This window comes from Hyperolius riggenbachi, chromosome 4 (assembly GCF_040937935.1).
Source record: "Hyperolius riggenbachi isolate aHypRig1 chromosome 4, aHypRig1.pri, whole genome shotgun sequence".
NCBI classification, from domain to species: domain Eukaryota; kingdom Metazoa; phylum Chordata; class Amphibia; order Anura; family Hyperoliidae; genus Hyperolius; species Hyperolius riggenbachi.
Genome location: NC_090649.1, coordinates 418031530 through 418047627, shown reverse-complemented (window position 1 = coordinate 418047627; position 16098 = coordinate 418031530). Strand labels below are relative to the sequence as shown.

At 48.1% G+C, this 16098-nt stretch overlaps 1 long non-coding RNA gene across 1 annotated transcript in view; it reads right to left on the bottom strand.

The window, feature by feature from the left end:
* The window catches only part of LOC137570904 (uncharacterized), a 46799-nt gene extending 38060 nt beyond the window's left edge, over window positions 1–8739 (bottom strand). Inside the window, exon 1 of the long non-coding RNA XR_011031228.1 lies at window positions 7922–8739. This is a non-coding gene — a long non-coding RNA (uncharacterized lncRNA). The remainder of the gene's footprint in view (window positions 1–7921) is intronic.
* Between the last annotated feature and the right edge of the window lie 7359 nt (window positions 8740–16098).

The following is a 16098-nucleotide window of genomic DNA, read 5'->3' as shown; positions in this document are numbered from 1 at the left end:
TAGCGGAGCCTCCAGGGGGCCCAGGAGAGGAGCCAGGAGAATGACAGGGGACCTCGTGGGCTACAGGGGGCTGGAGGAAGCCCCAGTTAAGTACCAATTCTGTTGTTTTTTTTAATACCCGCTCAGTATCACTTTAAAGCACTCATGATCTGAGCCATAATGCAAGATGATAGCAGGTAAAATTGCAGCAAGCCTGTCTCTTCCTGTATGAACATTTGACTTTAGCACAAAGTCACATTTTCAAGGAGTGATTTTGGGGACTGCGGGTAACTAGTAGTGCTGCTCATCCAGATTCCGCATATCCGGGTAACCTGGATATCTAAACTTTTTTCAGCTACCTGACCGGATTCGGATTCTGGATGTCTGGGCCCAAATCCGGATAGCAAACCGCGGATATTTGGTCGCATACCCGGATATCTGCGGATATCCAGCAAATATCCGAATCCGAATACTGTAACTAAGGAGATGACATCATTGAGCCAATCAGAGGGCTCCCAGCAGAAGCCCTAGCAACCAATCTCAGAAGGGAACCCTAGCCAGCCCCACCTGACCTCATTGAGTCAATCAGAGGGCTCCCAGTCTAAGCCCTAGCACCCAATCACAGAAAGAAACCCTGGCCAGGCCCCCCTGTATAATAAGGCTAGCAGGCCAGCAGGCAGCAGCTGGCCTGCTAGCCTTAGCTACAGTGTAGGTTAGGTTAGGGAATAGGATTACTGTGTTATTGTGTAGTTTGTACTGTAGTACTGCAGTCAGAGCTTGTTAGTTGTTAGAGTAGTAGTACTACTGTGTTAGCTTACCACAGAACTGCTGTGCTGCTGAGCAGTGCCAGGGTGACAATAAGTGTGAACTAGTGTCTTCTCCTCTGCTGTCTGATTGTCACTCGGCACGTGGTACTTGGCACGTGGCACTTGGCACTTGGCACTTTGCATTTGGCACTGTGCACTTTGCATTTGGCACTTTGCACTTGGCACTTTGCACTTTGCATTTGGAACTTTGCACTTGGCACTTTGCATTTGGCACTTTGCACTTTGCATTTGGCACTTTGCACTTTGCATTTGGAACTTTGCATTTGGCACTTGGCACTTTGCATTTGGCACTTTGCACTTCGCATTTGGCACTTTGCACTTGGCACTTTGCACGTGCCAAGTGCCAAATGCAAAGTGCCAAGTGCAAAGTGCAAAGTGCCGAGTGCAAAGTGCCAAATGCAAAGTGCAAAGTGCCAAGTGCCACTACCAAGTGCCATGTCCGGCATGCTCCTGGCAGATGTTACACCTGCTGCTGCTGCTGCATTGCCCTGCTCCTGTTGCCTTGGCTGCTTCCACCACCAGGGTGCCACAGGCCACTGCTGTTCTGCTGATACCACCTATATTTAACCCAAAACACAATTGATGCGTAATTTTTTGGAGGTGTCTGGGCTGAAAACTGCCATGTCCCAGTTGTGTGCTTGGACTTTGGACATAATGTGGGCTGCACGATCGTTGTCTGGAACCTAGTCCTGATGTTAATTGACAGCAGGCCCGGATTTCTGCAAAGGCCACAAAGGCAGATAAGATCAGAAGGGCGGCAGGACTTGGAGAGAGAAGAGGTCATATGTCAAAGTAAATCATCTCCTCTGTTATTGCAGCGCAGCCAGCCAGCGCCCTGCTCTGCACTAATAGCTGAATTCCAGAGTTCCCCAATCCCTGCACCTCTCACTTCCTGATGTGTTATAACAATCAGGATCAATCATAACTGTCACCTGATGATCCAATTATCTATATGATCGACATACAGTACAAGTGGATGTGAGAAATACCAGGGATTTACATTACAAAGCAGATAAAACTAAGTTCCGCTGAGTTCTAATGCAGACATTCACAAACATTTCTGCTAGTTTCTTTGCCTTCTTTTTTACAGCTGTGACACTGACCCCAGCAGTTGTAAATTACACTTTCTTATCTAGGCCTAATTTATTGCTTTTTTTTTCTTCCTAGCTGTAACGATTGTGGAATTCTCTCCGTGATCAGCGCACAAGACGTGTGCTGACACTGCGGAAATCCTCCACAAGCGTGTAATTTGAGGGAACCCAGCAAAAGTTGCAATTCACCTGTAGAGGGAAATTCCTGTCGACAGGTGGAGCTGTGGAGTGCAGAGGAACAGCTCCTCTGCCCTGCCACACACGCCAGACAGGAATTGCACGAAGGGAAGAAACGCAGGGCAAGATAGCCCTAAAAGAGAGAGATCAAAGCGACAGAGGGTATGTGTGTCCACCAAACTAGTCACCACCCTGCGACGATGAACACACAACCATGAAGACAAAGTGAGAAGGCAATCGCCAGAGATGGCGATTTCTAACAGCGACACAAGACCGAATAAGCACAGATGAGGAATATATGTATGTCCACCAATCTAGCCGCAACCCTGCGACGGCGGACACACAACAAAGGAAACCAAGTGAGAACGTAATCGCAAGAGAAGCGATTGCGAAAGAGAATGAGCACAGGGACAGATTGTATGTGTGTGCACCAAACTAGACGCCAACCCGCGACGATGCATACACAACAGCAGATATGAAGTAGGAACGCAATCGCGAGAGATGCGATTGCCCGAGGTGACACAAGGCTACAGCAAGGCAGAGCACGAGAGTAGCAAAGGCACAGCAAATGATACAATGAGTAGATAAGGAAAATAACAAACGCTAGCTAAACGCGAACACCGCACTCATTTGCAACAGTGCACGCGTTTATGCGCGGTCTCCGCGTGTTAAGCACAACAGAGACAAGCACGCCTAACTAACCACCGACAGACAAACATGAAACAGAGGACACGAGCGCTTGCTTAACGGTTACCTCACCGAGCCTCCAGCAAGCGTTCGTAGCAGACAAGACAGATACACGAAAACAGGAATAAGTGAGAGAGACGGATCCACAGCACTAGCGCAAGGCGAGTGCGATCCAGGCAAGACAGATTAGAGGAGATAGCTGGTAGCAACTGCTGCTCCAGCTATACTCCAAGAACAAAGATCAGAATGACTTCCTGTCGACCACCGCTGGGACAGAATAATCACAACAGACAAACAAAACAGATATGCAATCCTAACTGCACTAGGGAATCTGCCTAGTGCAGTTCCAGGAATTACTCTAAACTAATCTTCAAACAATGAGCAAGGCTGACACTCCAAGAGTGTTCCACAGGACTAACCCTTATGACCAGCAAAGGACTCTGGGAAACATAGCTCTTTATACTGCCAGTCATCAAAGGAGGCAGGTAGGGGATTTGCATAACGAGTGTATGCAAATTCCTCAGCAGCAGAACAGACCAGAAACTTGTAATGGAAAGACAGGTCTCTCTTGCAGAGACCTGCAGCCCACAGACTAGAGGAATGGTCAAACAGCTGTCTGCCAGTGCATCCAGCTGAGCGGATCATTACACTAGCCAGTGGTCTCGTCTCTGCTTAAGTTAACTCTTTTCTGACTCATTTTCTGTCCTTCAGCTCTGACCATCTATGAGAACTGCTGCAGCCTGGAATAAAAATGCTGTATGCTTCCCTTTCATTGCTAAACTGTCACTGTCACCTGAGCTGTTGCTACCTCTATGCTGGTGTTTATGGTTTGGCATCCTTCTGCTTTCCTGTAGCAGTAGAATATTGTACCATCTTAGCCATCAGCAAAAGCAGAGAGTTTTGAATCAGGATGATACCATTTATTGGCTTAAAAGAAAAAGAGTAATCGTTCTGCTAATAAACCTTCTTCAGACTTTGTTCCTGTATACTACCAATATGTTAGAGCACACCACCATATGTACATTCAGCATTCAAAAGAGATACGTAGATTTTTCAGCAAATATAAATAAATGTCATTCAGATGCTTTAAAGTGGAGCTGAACTCTTGCACAGGACAGAAGGAAAACAAAGAAATGCACCATGTATGTATTTAGAGAGCCTTTCGAATTCTTCCACATCTGTGTCTAATCACAAATTTGATATCTTCCCTGTGTCACCTGACTGCCACAGCATATAAGCTTATTTTAAAGCACAAGATGTTAATATATTTGCTTCCATGAAAGTAGGAATTAGAAACACTGTCTATTTATTGCAGGATTTGTATCAGCTGTAACAAAGAAATGTTTTTTCTTTAAAGGTTATGTTGTTGCGTATCTTTTAGAGCAGAGAGGAAGTTCTGAGTTCAGGTCCACTCTAATTACAACCAAACATCCAAAGTGGGTCTTGACAGGATGTTTGCTACTTACCTGTTCTCTGTTTTGGATGGGCTTCTTTCCATTGCTCTGCCCTGCCACCTGTTTGTGGCTCCGACTGCAGCCAGTCGCACAGAGGATAAAGAAGCAGTGCATGCTCTGGCCACTTGCGCTCCCTGTAATTTCCTGCTCCTGCCCAGATGTGCACAGCAACCGAGGCCAGTATAGTGTTATGCATTCTTGACGAGTACCGATCATACATCACCGTAATTTCTCAAGTATGCATTCCCAGAACACTATCAGCTGCTGTGCACAATCGAGCAGGAGCGCAAATTTCCATCGTGAGAGGACAGAGCATCCACTGATTCTTTGTTCAATGAGGGGCACAGCAGCACAACTGAAATGAGCCCATTCAAACCAGTGATCGCTAGTCAGATAGTTGGACAGAATGTTTTTTGGTGGTGGTGGTGGCGGCAGGGGGGGGGGGGGCTGGGGGGGGGGGGGGTTGCTTGGTGACAGCAGGCCTAGGGCACTGGTAAGTACAAATCTGATTTACAGCCATTTTGTTTTGGAGGGGGGGATTTTAAGTCCCCACTTACTCAATTCCCTTTAAAAAAAACATGATGCTACATGCCTCATTTACCCTAAAAACGTTTTAGAAGCAATTTAAAGGCCACTTCCGGTTTTGCTATGCGGATATCTGAATCCGCCTGGATACCCTGGATACTGAGGTCGGATATCCGATTCGGATTCGGATCAGAAAATTTTGAACTCGGATATCCGATCCGGATCCGGATATCTGGTATCCGGTTTCGAATTCAATCCAGATTTTGAAAAGGGGTATCCGAGCAGCACTGGTAACTAGGAGAGTATTGGAGAATATACAGAGGTATGTGAATCAAGCGTGAGCATCACTCAATGCTACGGTCACACTTATCCTTGCGGAAAACCATCAGCTATGGGCATTTTTTCTGCATTTGGGTTTTTCAGTGTGAGTTTTTCATGCGTTTCCGTTTGTGTTTGTTTGTGAATATTCATGCTTAACAAGTAAAAATAAATCATTTTCAAATTACTTTTTACCTTATTTGGACAAAAACGCATCAAAAACGCATGCAAAAGGCATGCATTTTTTCCACCAGAGGAAAACATTACATGCAGAGCGCATGCATTCTGCATACAGTATGCAGAAAGAATTAACTTGTTAAGCGTTTTAAAACGCATCTGAAAACACATTAAAAAATGCATTCCGATGCATTTTTGTGCTGCCCATAGACTATCATTATGTGAGTTTTTCCATGCGTTTTCTAAAATGAATGCAATTCAAATAAGTGTGGCCCGCACCTTAGGTAACTCTGCCATGGTTCAGGTATCCTTTAAATCAGTGGTCCAAACTACGGCCAGCGGGCCAAATGCATCCTCCCAAGGTTTTTTCACTGGCCCCCGAAGACAAAATGTATAACTGATAGATATGGACCACTGCAGCTTTAAGTATCGGCAACCCGCATATAAAGTAGCAGTGCTGGCACCACCCATCCACATACTGTAGAAGCCAGCGGATTAATTCGCTGGCTTCCAAGCAGGTTGTCACCTGGGTATGCTTCATTGTCTGGTGCACAAAGACGTTCTTCAGGTGCCACATGACTGAATGGCTGCTGCTGGGAGTTCTCTGGGCATGATTGGGGGGAATCAATACCTAGATTCAACATCTATGTTTTTCAACATCATTTTATGTATATTGTGGCCCCCCAGCAGTCTGAAGTACGTTGACTTGGCCCTTGACCGAAACATTTTGGGAATCCCTGTTTAAAGTGTACACAAGAAGAACCTTGGGTCAAAAGTCAAATACTTACCTAAATAGAGGGAAGCCTCTGGATCCTGTAGAGACTTACCATGCTGTCCTCCATTTCACCGTTGCAGAGTGCTAACTATGTCTGCTTCCATGAAAGCAGGACGTAGACACACTGTAGATTTACTGCAGGATTTGTATCAGCCGTAACAAATAATTTTTTTCTTTAAAGATTATTATGCTGTTGCATATCTTGTAGAGCAGAGAGGAAGTTCTGGGTTCAAGTCCGCTTTAAGAAAAAGGGGTGTGTTTCATTATTTGCTGTAAAATGCAGAAATGGAGCATAGAGCCTTCAGTGTGGCCCGCTTCTTTAGTTTGTTGACCCTTCTTTACTGTAATATGGTGTTTACAAGCATTCTCCATATGTTTTAAATCCTTGCTTTATATCTCAGTAATGAGGTCTAACAAAATCAAAATAGCTAACCGTAAGTTCACAGAATTGCTGTGCTATTCTTGCTGTGTTTATTTCACGTATGCTTGAATTCCATTTACATAGTTGGCCTGTAGGGACAAGCGTAGATGATGTGCCCAGTGTTGCCCACACAATAAGTAGGATTAAAATGAAGGAAATTCATTTCCAGGTTCGGAGGCATAATGACAGTCATAATAAACTAGCTGTTGGTATGTAAATACCATCTGTTCAAGTAATGATTTCACTTCTTCACTACTGTGCCGTTTAACTAACCAGTTATTCAGTGAATGTAAAAGTGTCTTCATACAAAGAAATGGCAATTGCCAGCTTAGCTGTTTGCCAAGCTTTGTAGAGTATTGCAGAGCTATATCTTTCAACGATGGTGAGTTTTAGGACAACAAAAAAGTTCTCTATGTTAACAGGAAGCAGCATTCAACCAAGCTCAAGAGAAATGAATGGCATATTTACAAAACAAGCCCTGTGCCTTCCTATATTTTAGCAAATGTATTTTATTTATCGAGTTTATTTAGCAGAGACGACAGCGGGAAGGGGGAGATTAGCAGAGACAACAACGAGAATGGGGAGACTAGCGGTGAAGACAGCAGGAATTGGGAGACTAGTGGTGATGACAGAGGGAAGGGGGAGACTAGCAGTGACGACAGCAGGAATGGGGAGACTAGCGGTGATGACAGCGGGAAGGATGAAAGCAGGAAGGGGGGACAAGCAGTGAGAAAGGTAGCTAGGAGGCAAGACAGCAGGGAGTTTAAGCTCTTTCCTCCCCTGCTGGACTGCATGGAGGTGGGTGCTGCTGGCATTGGCAGGTTCCTTTTCTTCTATCCTCTTCTTTTTGCAGATGGCTGGCCATCCACAGAGTCGTGGGGGGCGGGGCCATGTGCAGGAGTGGGGCCACATAATGCAGTGGCAGATAGTGGCTACAAAGTCACAGCAGCTTGTCGCCCATTGCACAATGCACCCTCACCCCTGTATTGCTGCGTGGAGAGTGGAGACCAATCACGCTGCGAGGAGAGAGAGGGATGACTGCACTGAAGCTCGCCCCCCACAGACAAGTGGGGAGAATCAGACTCGTGCTGGGGGCAGGGCAGGGGCTTAGCAATAGGGGTTGCAGAGGTTGCGACCGCATCGGGGCCCTTGGGCCACAGGGGCCCCGAAGGGCCCTCCCTCAACTGCAGTATTAGTTCTCTATTGGTCCTGTGCTTATAATAATCACTTCTATAGATACTTTGAATAGTGGTAATCATTAACAAACTGTTCCTCATCCCCTTCTTGCACCTCTGACACTGTAGTTGTCATAAGCAGGTTTTGGTGCACCGTATCAATTGTTATATATAGAGTGCTATTGGGGGGCCCCATTGTAAAAATTGCATCAGGGCCCACAGCTTATTAGCTATGCCACTGGGGCAGGGTTAAGTATCAATCTCGAGAGGGGGTATTACATACACACTTTTGCACTATTAATGTAACAAACATACCTGATGTCTCCAGCAAGTGCTTGGACAGTGCTGATTGGCTTCAGCAAGCTTCCTGTTCTTCTTTCTCCCCCGGCTCCTCTGTAGATGTGAGTCTACACGCTGATTCTGGCATCCCCCATAGTTGGACACGTGCAGAGCAGAGCTGCCTTTATAGGCTTAGGAGGCGTGTTTGAAGTTTGTCAGCTGTTTGCTGACACTTGCTGCAGGGATGTTGCTGACTGGATGTTTGTTCTGGAGGCTTGGCCTGTGATCCAGGTCCTGCTATAAATTGCCTGGCTGTTCATTCAGCCAGTGTCCGTTATAGCTAACAGCTTGCTGTGTGCTACGGGCCTAGTTAGACTTTGTGCAATGTCATATATCGGTTCATAGCCAATATATACATTCACTAGTTAGCTTGATATATTATTGTGTTTATTGTGATTTGATTACTGTGTTCTGACCTCTTGCTCATTCTGACTACGCTTCTGCCTCATCCTTCTGTACCTTTGCCTATCTGATTATCGTTGCCGACCTTTTGCTCGTTCCAGACTATGCTTGTGCCTATTCCTTCTGTACTTTCACTCATCTGAATCCTGGTTTGATCTCCGCCTGTTCTGACTATTCTTCTTCTTCCTGTGCTTGCAAGTAGTTAGTACTTACAACACAGTTCTTAGGTCTAGGGAGGCATTTTTATTATTTTTTTTGTATTGCTCTGGTCTAATCGTGAGTTCCAGTCTATTGTCTGTTCCGCTAGTGATACGTCACCACTCAGCGTTACATTATAACGTACCAATTAAAAAATATATATATTCCTAAATGGAAGAATTACAACTTCAGATGCAGACTCTGGCGGTTGCTGTGAGTCAGTTGAATGACACGGTTGCGACTCCGCAGGCTCAACTGAATCAGTTACTCAAGTCCTCACGTGCTGGGCAATCCGTGGATCAGAATCCACAACCTGCCCTAGTCTGACACACATTGGTAGAACCTAAAAGGCCACTTCCAGAAAACTTTTCAGGTTCCAGGGTGTAACCGTTGGGTGTCGCAGATCAGATGTCTGATTATTTGGTGTTCTGGAGAATCACCAATAATGCAGACGCTATACCTGATTATGTATGATCTGCAGAATCACCAATAATACCAGTATAGCAGCACAAGGATCTGAGTGTGTAGTGCTTGGTGCAACCATAACTTAATGGTTTGACGGGACCTCACCAGAGGGGCTGGTGAGGTACTATCGGTACACTGACCGTATAATTAAGTACAAACCCCAGCAAGCTGGAGCTACTACAACTGAAGAGATAGAACCTCCTGAGGAGCGGGCGATTCAGATTGTACTGCAGCCTAGGGGCAGGAGGTACAAACAGTATTACAACTACTGATCACCTGAGGAGCACGCGATTCAGATTGTACTGCAGCCTAGGAGCAGGAACAATTAGTCACTAGCAAATAAGTTTACCAGAGGAGCTGGTGAAGCTAACACCTCACCAGTGGCGAGGGCCCACTGGTGAGTAGAATGGTCAAACAGGCAAGGGTTGGCAACAGAGAGGACAGGATCAGAGCAGAATCGTAAAGCAGTAAAGTAGTCGGTAATCGGGCAGAGGTTCAGCAACGTAGGCAGATAGGCAAAGGTACAGAATCGATAAGCTTAGAGCAGAGTCAGAGTATAGCCAGAGTCAAACACAGAATATCAATCACAATACAATAATATCCTAGTCTAGGTGTGAAGTCCTTGGTATCAACACCTGGGATCTAGTCTAGGGTCTGAGTGCTAACACAGGGTGTATTCACGACAGCAGACAGCTCCTCACTGAAGCCTGGAGGCTTAAAAAGCAGAGGAGACCTCACTGGCACGCCCCCTACTATCAGCCAATCCGGGGCGCCGGGAGTCCCCTCTGACATCAGCCGACCAGCAAGTCAGCTGACGCCTCTCCTCCTAGCATAATGGTCCTGTCTGTGCGCATGCCCGCGCAAGACAGCGACCCTATGGGCGAGAGAAAGCCCCGTCCTCGGCGTCCTAGACGCCGGGGAGACGGGCAGGAGCACGAGGGCAGCTGCGGCGGAGGTGCCCCTGGTAACCCAGTGGCGTAGGTGCCCCTGGTGACCCAGACGCTGGGGACACAAGCGGATACACGGAGGCAGCTGCTCGCCGCAGCTGCCGTTATACTTGTTACACAGGGCTGATTTCAGTAATTTTAGGAATCACTGTATGTCATATTTTGAAGTCAGGCCTATATCCTCTGGTACAGAGTCACAAAGAATCTCTCTTATCAAAACTCTGCTACAGGGGGACCCTCAGACATGGGCATACGGGTTGTCCCCTGAGCATGAAGCCTTAACCTCAGTGGATAATTTCTTTAATGCTATGGCTATCATTTACGCCAATCCTGACATCTCTGCCACTGCGGTTCTTAAACTTAAGGAACTTCGTCAGGGCCGCCACTCCACTGAGGAGTATGCTGCAGAGTTTCGGAGGTGGGCTGTGTCAACCAAGTGGGATACTGTAGCTTTGCTGGACCAATTTTTATTCAGTTTGTTGGATGCAGTTAATGATACTTTAGTTAGTCATCCGGAGCCTATGACTCTTGAGGAGGCTATCACTCTCGCCATCCGAGTAGGTCTGCGAATTAGACATCGCCATCAGAGTAGAACGCATCCTCCGGTCAACTCTTCTACTAGGAGGGGTAGTGGTGGTTCCAGTTGCATGGAAGAGCCTATGCAGGTAGGTCACTCTAAATTGTCTTCTTCTGAGAAACTCAGAAGATGTCAGGAAGGTCTGTGTATGTATTGTGGAGAAAAGGGGCATTTTGCACAAAGTTTCCCTATTAAGAAGAAGGTGGAAAACGCTTACGCCTAGGAGTAGTTGAGGGGTCTCTCCTGGGCGATCACTGTTCACCCCTGGAAGTCAAGAAATTATTATTACCTGTAAACATTCACTGGAATGATCAGATTTTTTCCACGTTGGCATTTATTGACTCTGGTGCCGCTGGAAATTTTATTGATTCCTAGTTAGCTATTAAGTGGGGTATTCCGACCTTACCTATGCAAAAAAAATTGATAGTGACTGCCATAGATGATTCTCCACTTCATAATAAGCTACCTGTTACCATTACTCCGGAGGTAACTTGTCAAGTCGGAGTATTGCATTTTGAAACCATACAGTTTTACGTACTCAAGATGTCCTCTTGCTCTCTTGTTTTGGGTTATCTCTGGTTGCAGAAACACGGCCCGCAAATTGATTGGGTAAATGGCCAACTTACCTCTTGGTCTCCTCATTGCAAAAAGTCATGTTTGAGGAACTTACCTTTGCATAGTTCCAAGATGGAGCTTGCCGAGTTACCATCTGCATACAGCGCATTTTCCGATGTATTCTCTCCTCAGTCTGCTGACAAACTGCCACCTCACAGACCCTATTATTATTATTATTATTATTTATTGTATTTATAAAGCGTCCAACATATTACTCAGCGCTGGACAATAAATATATACAATGATACAAGGATGACAGACATAGGGTTATACACACAGGGTCGGACTGGGACACCAAGGGCCCACCAAGGAAGTTTCAGCCTGGGGCCCACCCCCCTCTCCTCCTCTTCCCCCCTCCTCTCCTCTCCTCCCCCCCCCCCATTTTGGGCTCACATACATATGTACTCTAGAAATTTTGCATGACTTTATGGTATAGAATAGATTGTGAGCAATTCTGAGGACAGTCTCCAATAGGGATATGAACTAAATGGGTGTCACCACGCACTGGGACATCGGCGTGGTCATGATGAGTCAGGGCAGGGCAGACTTAAAAAAAAAAATACAAAACACAAAATAAGTAGCAGTGTTATTCACAGAGATTAGGTCTGACCAGATACATTTTAGATAAAATATTCAAGTAGTTACATGCCTCATGATAATTCATCAAGTAGTCAAATGGCAGCAGATACCCCCACAAAATGCAATCAGGTTGGCTGCAGATACCCCCACACAATGCAATCAGGTTGGTGGCAGATACCCCCACAAAATGCAATCAGGTTGACGGCAGATACCCCCACAAAATGCAATCAGGTTGGCTGCAGATACCCCCACACAATGCAATCAGGTTAGTGGCAGATACCCCCACACAATGCAATCAGGTTGGCTGCAGATACCCCCACAAAATGCAATCAGGTTGGCTGCAGATACCCCCACACAATGCAATCAGGTTGACGGCAGATACCCCCTCAAAATGCAATCAGGTTGACGGCAGATACCCCTACAAAATGCAATCAGTTTGGCTGCAGATAACCCCACACAATGCAATCAGGTTGGTGGCAGATACACCCACAAAATGCAATCAGGTTGGCTGCAGATACCCCCACACAATGCAATCAGGTTGGTTGCAGATACCCCCACAAAATGCAATTAGGTTGGCTGCAGATACCCCCACACAATGCAAACAGGTTGGCTGCAGATACCCCCACAAAATGCAAACAGGTTGGCTGCAGATACCCCCACACAATGCAATCAGGTTGGTGGCAGATATACCCCCACACAATGCAATCAGGTTTGTGGCAGAGATACCCCCACACAATGCAATCAGGTTGGTGGCAGAGATACCCCCACACAATGCAATCAGGTTGGTGGCAGAGATGCCCCCACACAATGCAAGTCCCCCCCCCCAGCTTGGAAGGGGGGGCAGAGGGCACAGATCAGCGGGCACAGATCAGCGGGGAAGCCTCTCCCCCCTCCCTCACCTAGGGCCCCCCCTTTCTGCGCACCCCCCTCCTCCAGAAGTGCAGCCAGCAGCGAGCGGAGAATAGCTTACCGAGCTTCAGATGATGCTAGCTCCGCTCCGCATGCCGCTGCTGCCCTGCTGGTCTCTGTCTCCTGTAGTGACGCTGTCCGATCACGCTCTCGCAGGAAGTACTGCGAGAGCATGATTGGACAGTGTCACTACAGCAGACAGTGAGCAGCAGGGCAGCAGCAGCATGCGGACTCGGAGCGGAGCGGAGCTAGCATCATCTCTGTAGCTATTCTCCGCTCGCTGCTGGCTGCACTTCTGGAGGAGGGGGGTGCGCGGAAGGGGGGGCCCCTAGGTGAGGGAGGGGGGCTTCCCCCCCTCCCCGCCGCTCTGTGCCCAATTCCCCCTCTTCCAAGCTGTGCCCCCTCCCTCTTAGCTCTGGGGCCCCCAGGAGGAGGGGCAGTCGGGGCCCACCAATGGGACCATCGGTGGTTCGGTGGCTCAGTCCGAGCCTGTATACACATAGAACAAAGTTATACATGCAAATTGCACAAAATACATGATCATGCAATATGGGCTGGTTAGGTAGGCCCAGTAATACAAGTACAGGCTGTCCTAGGACAGGAGCACATGATCCTGTAGATTACACTAGGGAGTGGAGGACCCTGTCAGAGGCTTACAATCTAAAGGGAGGGGTGGAAACACTAGGTGGGGCTGTTAAATATTCCTTAGAGAGTTACTGTGTGGTAGGAGGTGGCTAGGCCATCATAAAGAGGTGTGTTTTGAGGGCTTGCGTGAATGTGTTGAAAGAGGGAGCAAGTCTGATGGGTGGTGGAAGGGCACTCCAGAGGGTAGGGGCAGCTCTTGAGAGATCCTGCAGGTGGGCATGGGAGTGTGAAATGCATGGGGTGGTGAGGCGAAGGTCGTTGGTGGAACGGAGGGGGCGACCTGGTGTATACCTGTGAACAAGCTCCGAGATGTAGGTAGGGCAGGTTTTGTGCACAGATTTATACACCAGGCATAGAATCTTGAAACTTATCCTGAAATGGATAGGGAGCCAGTGCAGGGATTCACAAAGGGGAGATGTGGATGCAGAGCGGTGCGAAGAATGGATGAGTCTTGCAGCCGAGTTCATCACTGATTGAAGGGGGGCAGTGCGTTTCAGGGGGAGGCCAGAAAGGAGGGAGTTACAGTAATCAAGGCGGGAGATGATGAGGGCATGGATGAGCAGTTTGGTCGTGTCCGGGGTTAAGAAGGGGCGGATCTTGGAGATATTACGGAGGTGGAAATTGCAGGCTCTGGTGATGTTTTGGATGTGTGGGATGAAGGAGAGGTCAGAGTCCAAGGTGACACCCAGACAGCGGGCCTGGGAGGTAGGGAGAATAGTTGTGTTGTCGATTGTGAGGTGGAAATCTGGGAGGGGTGCAGCAGCATGGGGTGGAAAGATCAGGAGCTCAGTTTTGTCTAGGTTAAGCTTTAGGAATCTAGCTGACATCCAGGAGGAAATTGCTGAGAGACACGAGGAGACCTTGTTTATGGTGGTGGATGAGAGATCGGGGGTATGGAGGTAAATCTGAGTGTCATCTGCATAAAGGTGGTAATTGAAGCCCAGGGAGGAGATAAGCTTGCCAATTGAGGAAGTGTATATGGAGAAAAGAAGGGAGCCTAGAACAGAGCCCTGGGGGACCCCAACTGCGAGAGGGGCAGGGGATGAGAAGGAGCCATTGAAGGAAGTGATGAAGGAGCGATTGGATAGGTAGGAGGAGATCCAGGCCAAGGCAAGACCATGGATGCCCATGGACTGTAGTGATTGGAGGAGGAGGGAGTGGTCAACAGTGTCAAATGCTGCAGAGAGGTCAAGGAGGAGTAGGATGGAATAACCGCCTTTGGCCCTGGCAAGGGTGAGGTCGTTGACCACCTTGGCGAGGGCTGTTTCAGTTGAGTGTGCAGGTCAGAATCCAGACTGTAGGGGGTCAAGTAGGGTATTGAAGTTGATGTATTGGGTAATGCGTTGGTGGACTAGGCGTTCGAGGAGTTTAGAAGCATAGTGAAGGAGGGAGATTGGGCGGTAGTTTGAGGGTAGGGATGGGTCGAGTGAGGGTTTTTTGAGCAGGGGAAGTACAGTGGCCTGTTTGAATGCTTTGGGGAAGATGCCTGTGGAAAGGGAGAGATTGAACAAGGAGGTGAGGACTGGGGCCAGGTCAGGGAAGTGGGGACAAAGAGTATTTGCAGGTACCGGATCACAGGGAGAGGATGTGGGGGGGGGGGGGGGGAGCCACTAGCAGCAGGCTGATTTCATCAATGGTGGCAGGAGCAAAAGAGGCGAGGGGTGGATGAGACAGGGGAGCAGCTGGGAAGGAAGACAAGGGGACAACCTGAGAGGCATTGGGAAGGGAGGGATGGAGGAGTGAAATTTCATTGCGTATTGTTGCAATTTTAGTGGTGAAGTGGTTGGCAAAGTCGTTGGCTGAGAGGGAGGGGCTGGGAGGGGGAGGAGTGGGGTTGAGGAGGGAATTGAAGGTAGCAAAAAGCTGTCGAGGGTTGGAAGCTTGGGTTCCAATCAGTGCTGCAAAGTACCTTTGTTTAGCCTCAGAGAGGGCAGTGTGGAAGAGTAACAGTTTGGCCTTGTAATCTAGGAAGTCAGAATTGAGATGTGATTTCTTCCATTTCCGTTCGGCTGCTCGAGTTTCTTTCCTGAGGTTAACGTGTGTGGGTGTTGTGCCAGGGTTGGGGGGCTTGTTAGGGCGGAAGATTGAGGGGGCAGCTTGATCTAAAGCAGATGAGAGGGCAAGGTTATATTGTGCAGCCGCTTCATTGGGGCATGTTAGGGTGGGTAGGTGGGAGGAGAGGGAGAGAAGGGGACTTGCTAGGACATTTGGGCTGAGATTACGTAGGTCTCTCTGCCATCGACCAGGCTGAGGGGTGGGGAGAGAAGTTGTTGGTGGGGAGATGGTGAAGTTGAGGAGGTGATGGTCAGAGATAGGGAAAGGTGCGATGTCCAGGTTACTGAGGGAGGTGGACTTTGAGAATATGAGGTCAAGAGTATGACCAGCGCGGTGGGTGGCGGAATTTGTGTGCTGAGAGAGACCAAGGGATTTGGTGAGGGAGAGTAGCTGGTTGGCAGCAGTGGAGATAGGCTCATTGATAGGTAAGTTGAAATCCCCGAGTATGATGGTGGGGAGGTCAGATGACAGGATGTGGGGGAGCCAGGAGGCCAGGTTGTCCAGGAAGAGTGAAGTTGGAGCAAATGGGGGGTGATATAGGACCGCAATGATGGCTGGGAGAGGTTGGTACAGGCGGATTACATGGGCCTCAAAGGATGAGAAGTGCAGGGAAGGGGGAGGTAATAGGACCCGGAAGGTGCAGGATGCGGAAAGAAGCAGGCCCACTCCTCCTCCAGACCTGTTGTCAGGTCTGGGGGTGTGACTGAGATGCAGTCCCCCATAGGAGAGAGCAGCGGCTGCGGTACAGTCAGAGGGGGTGA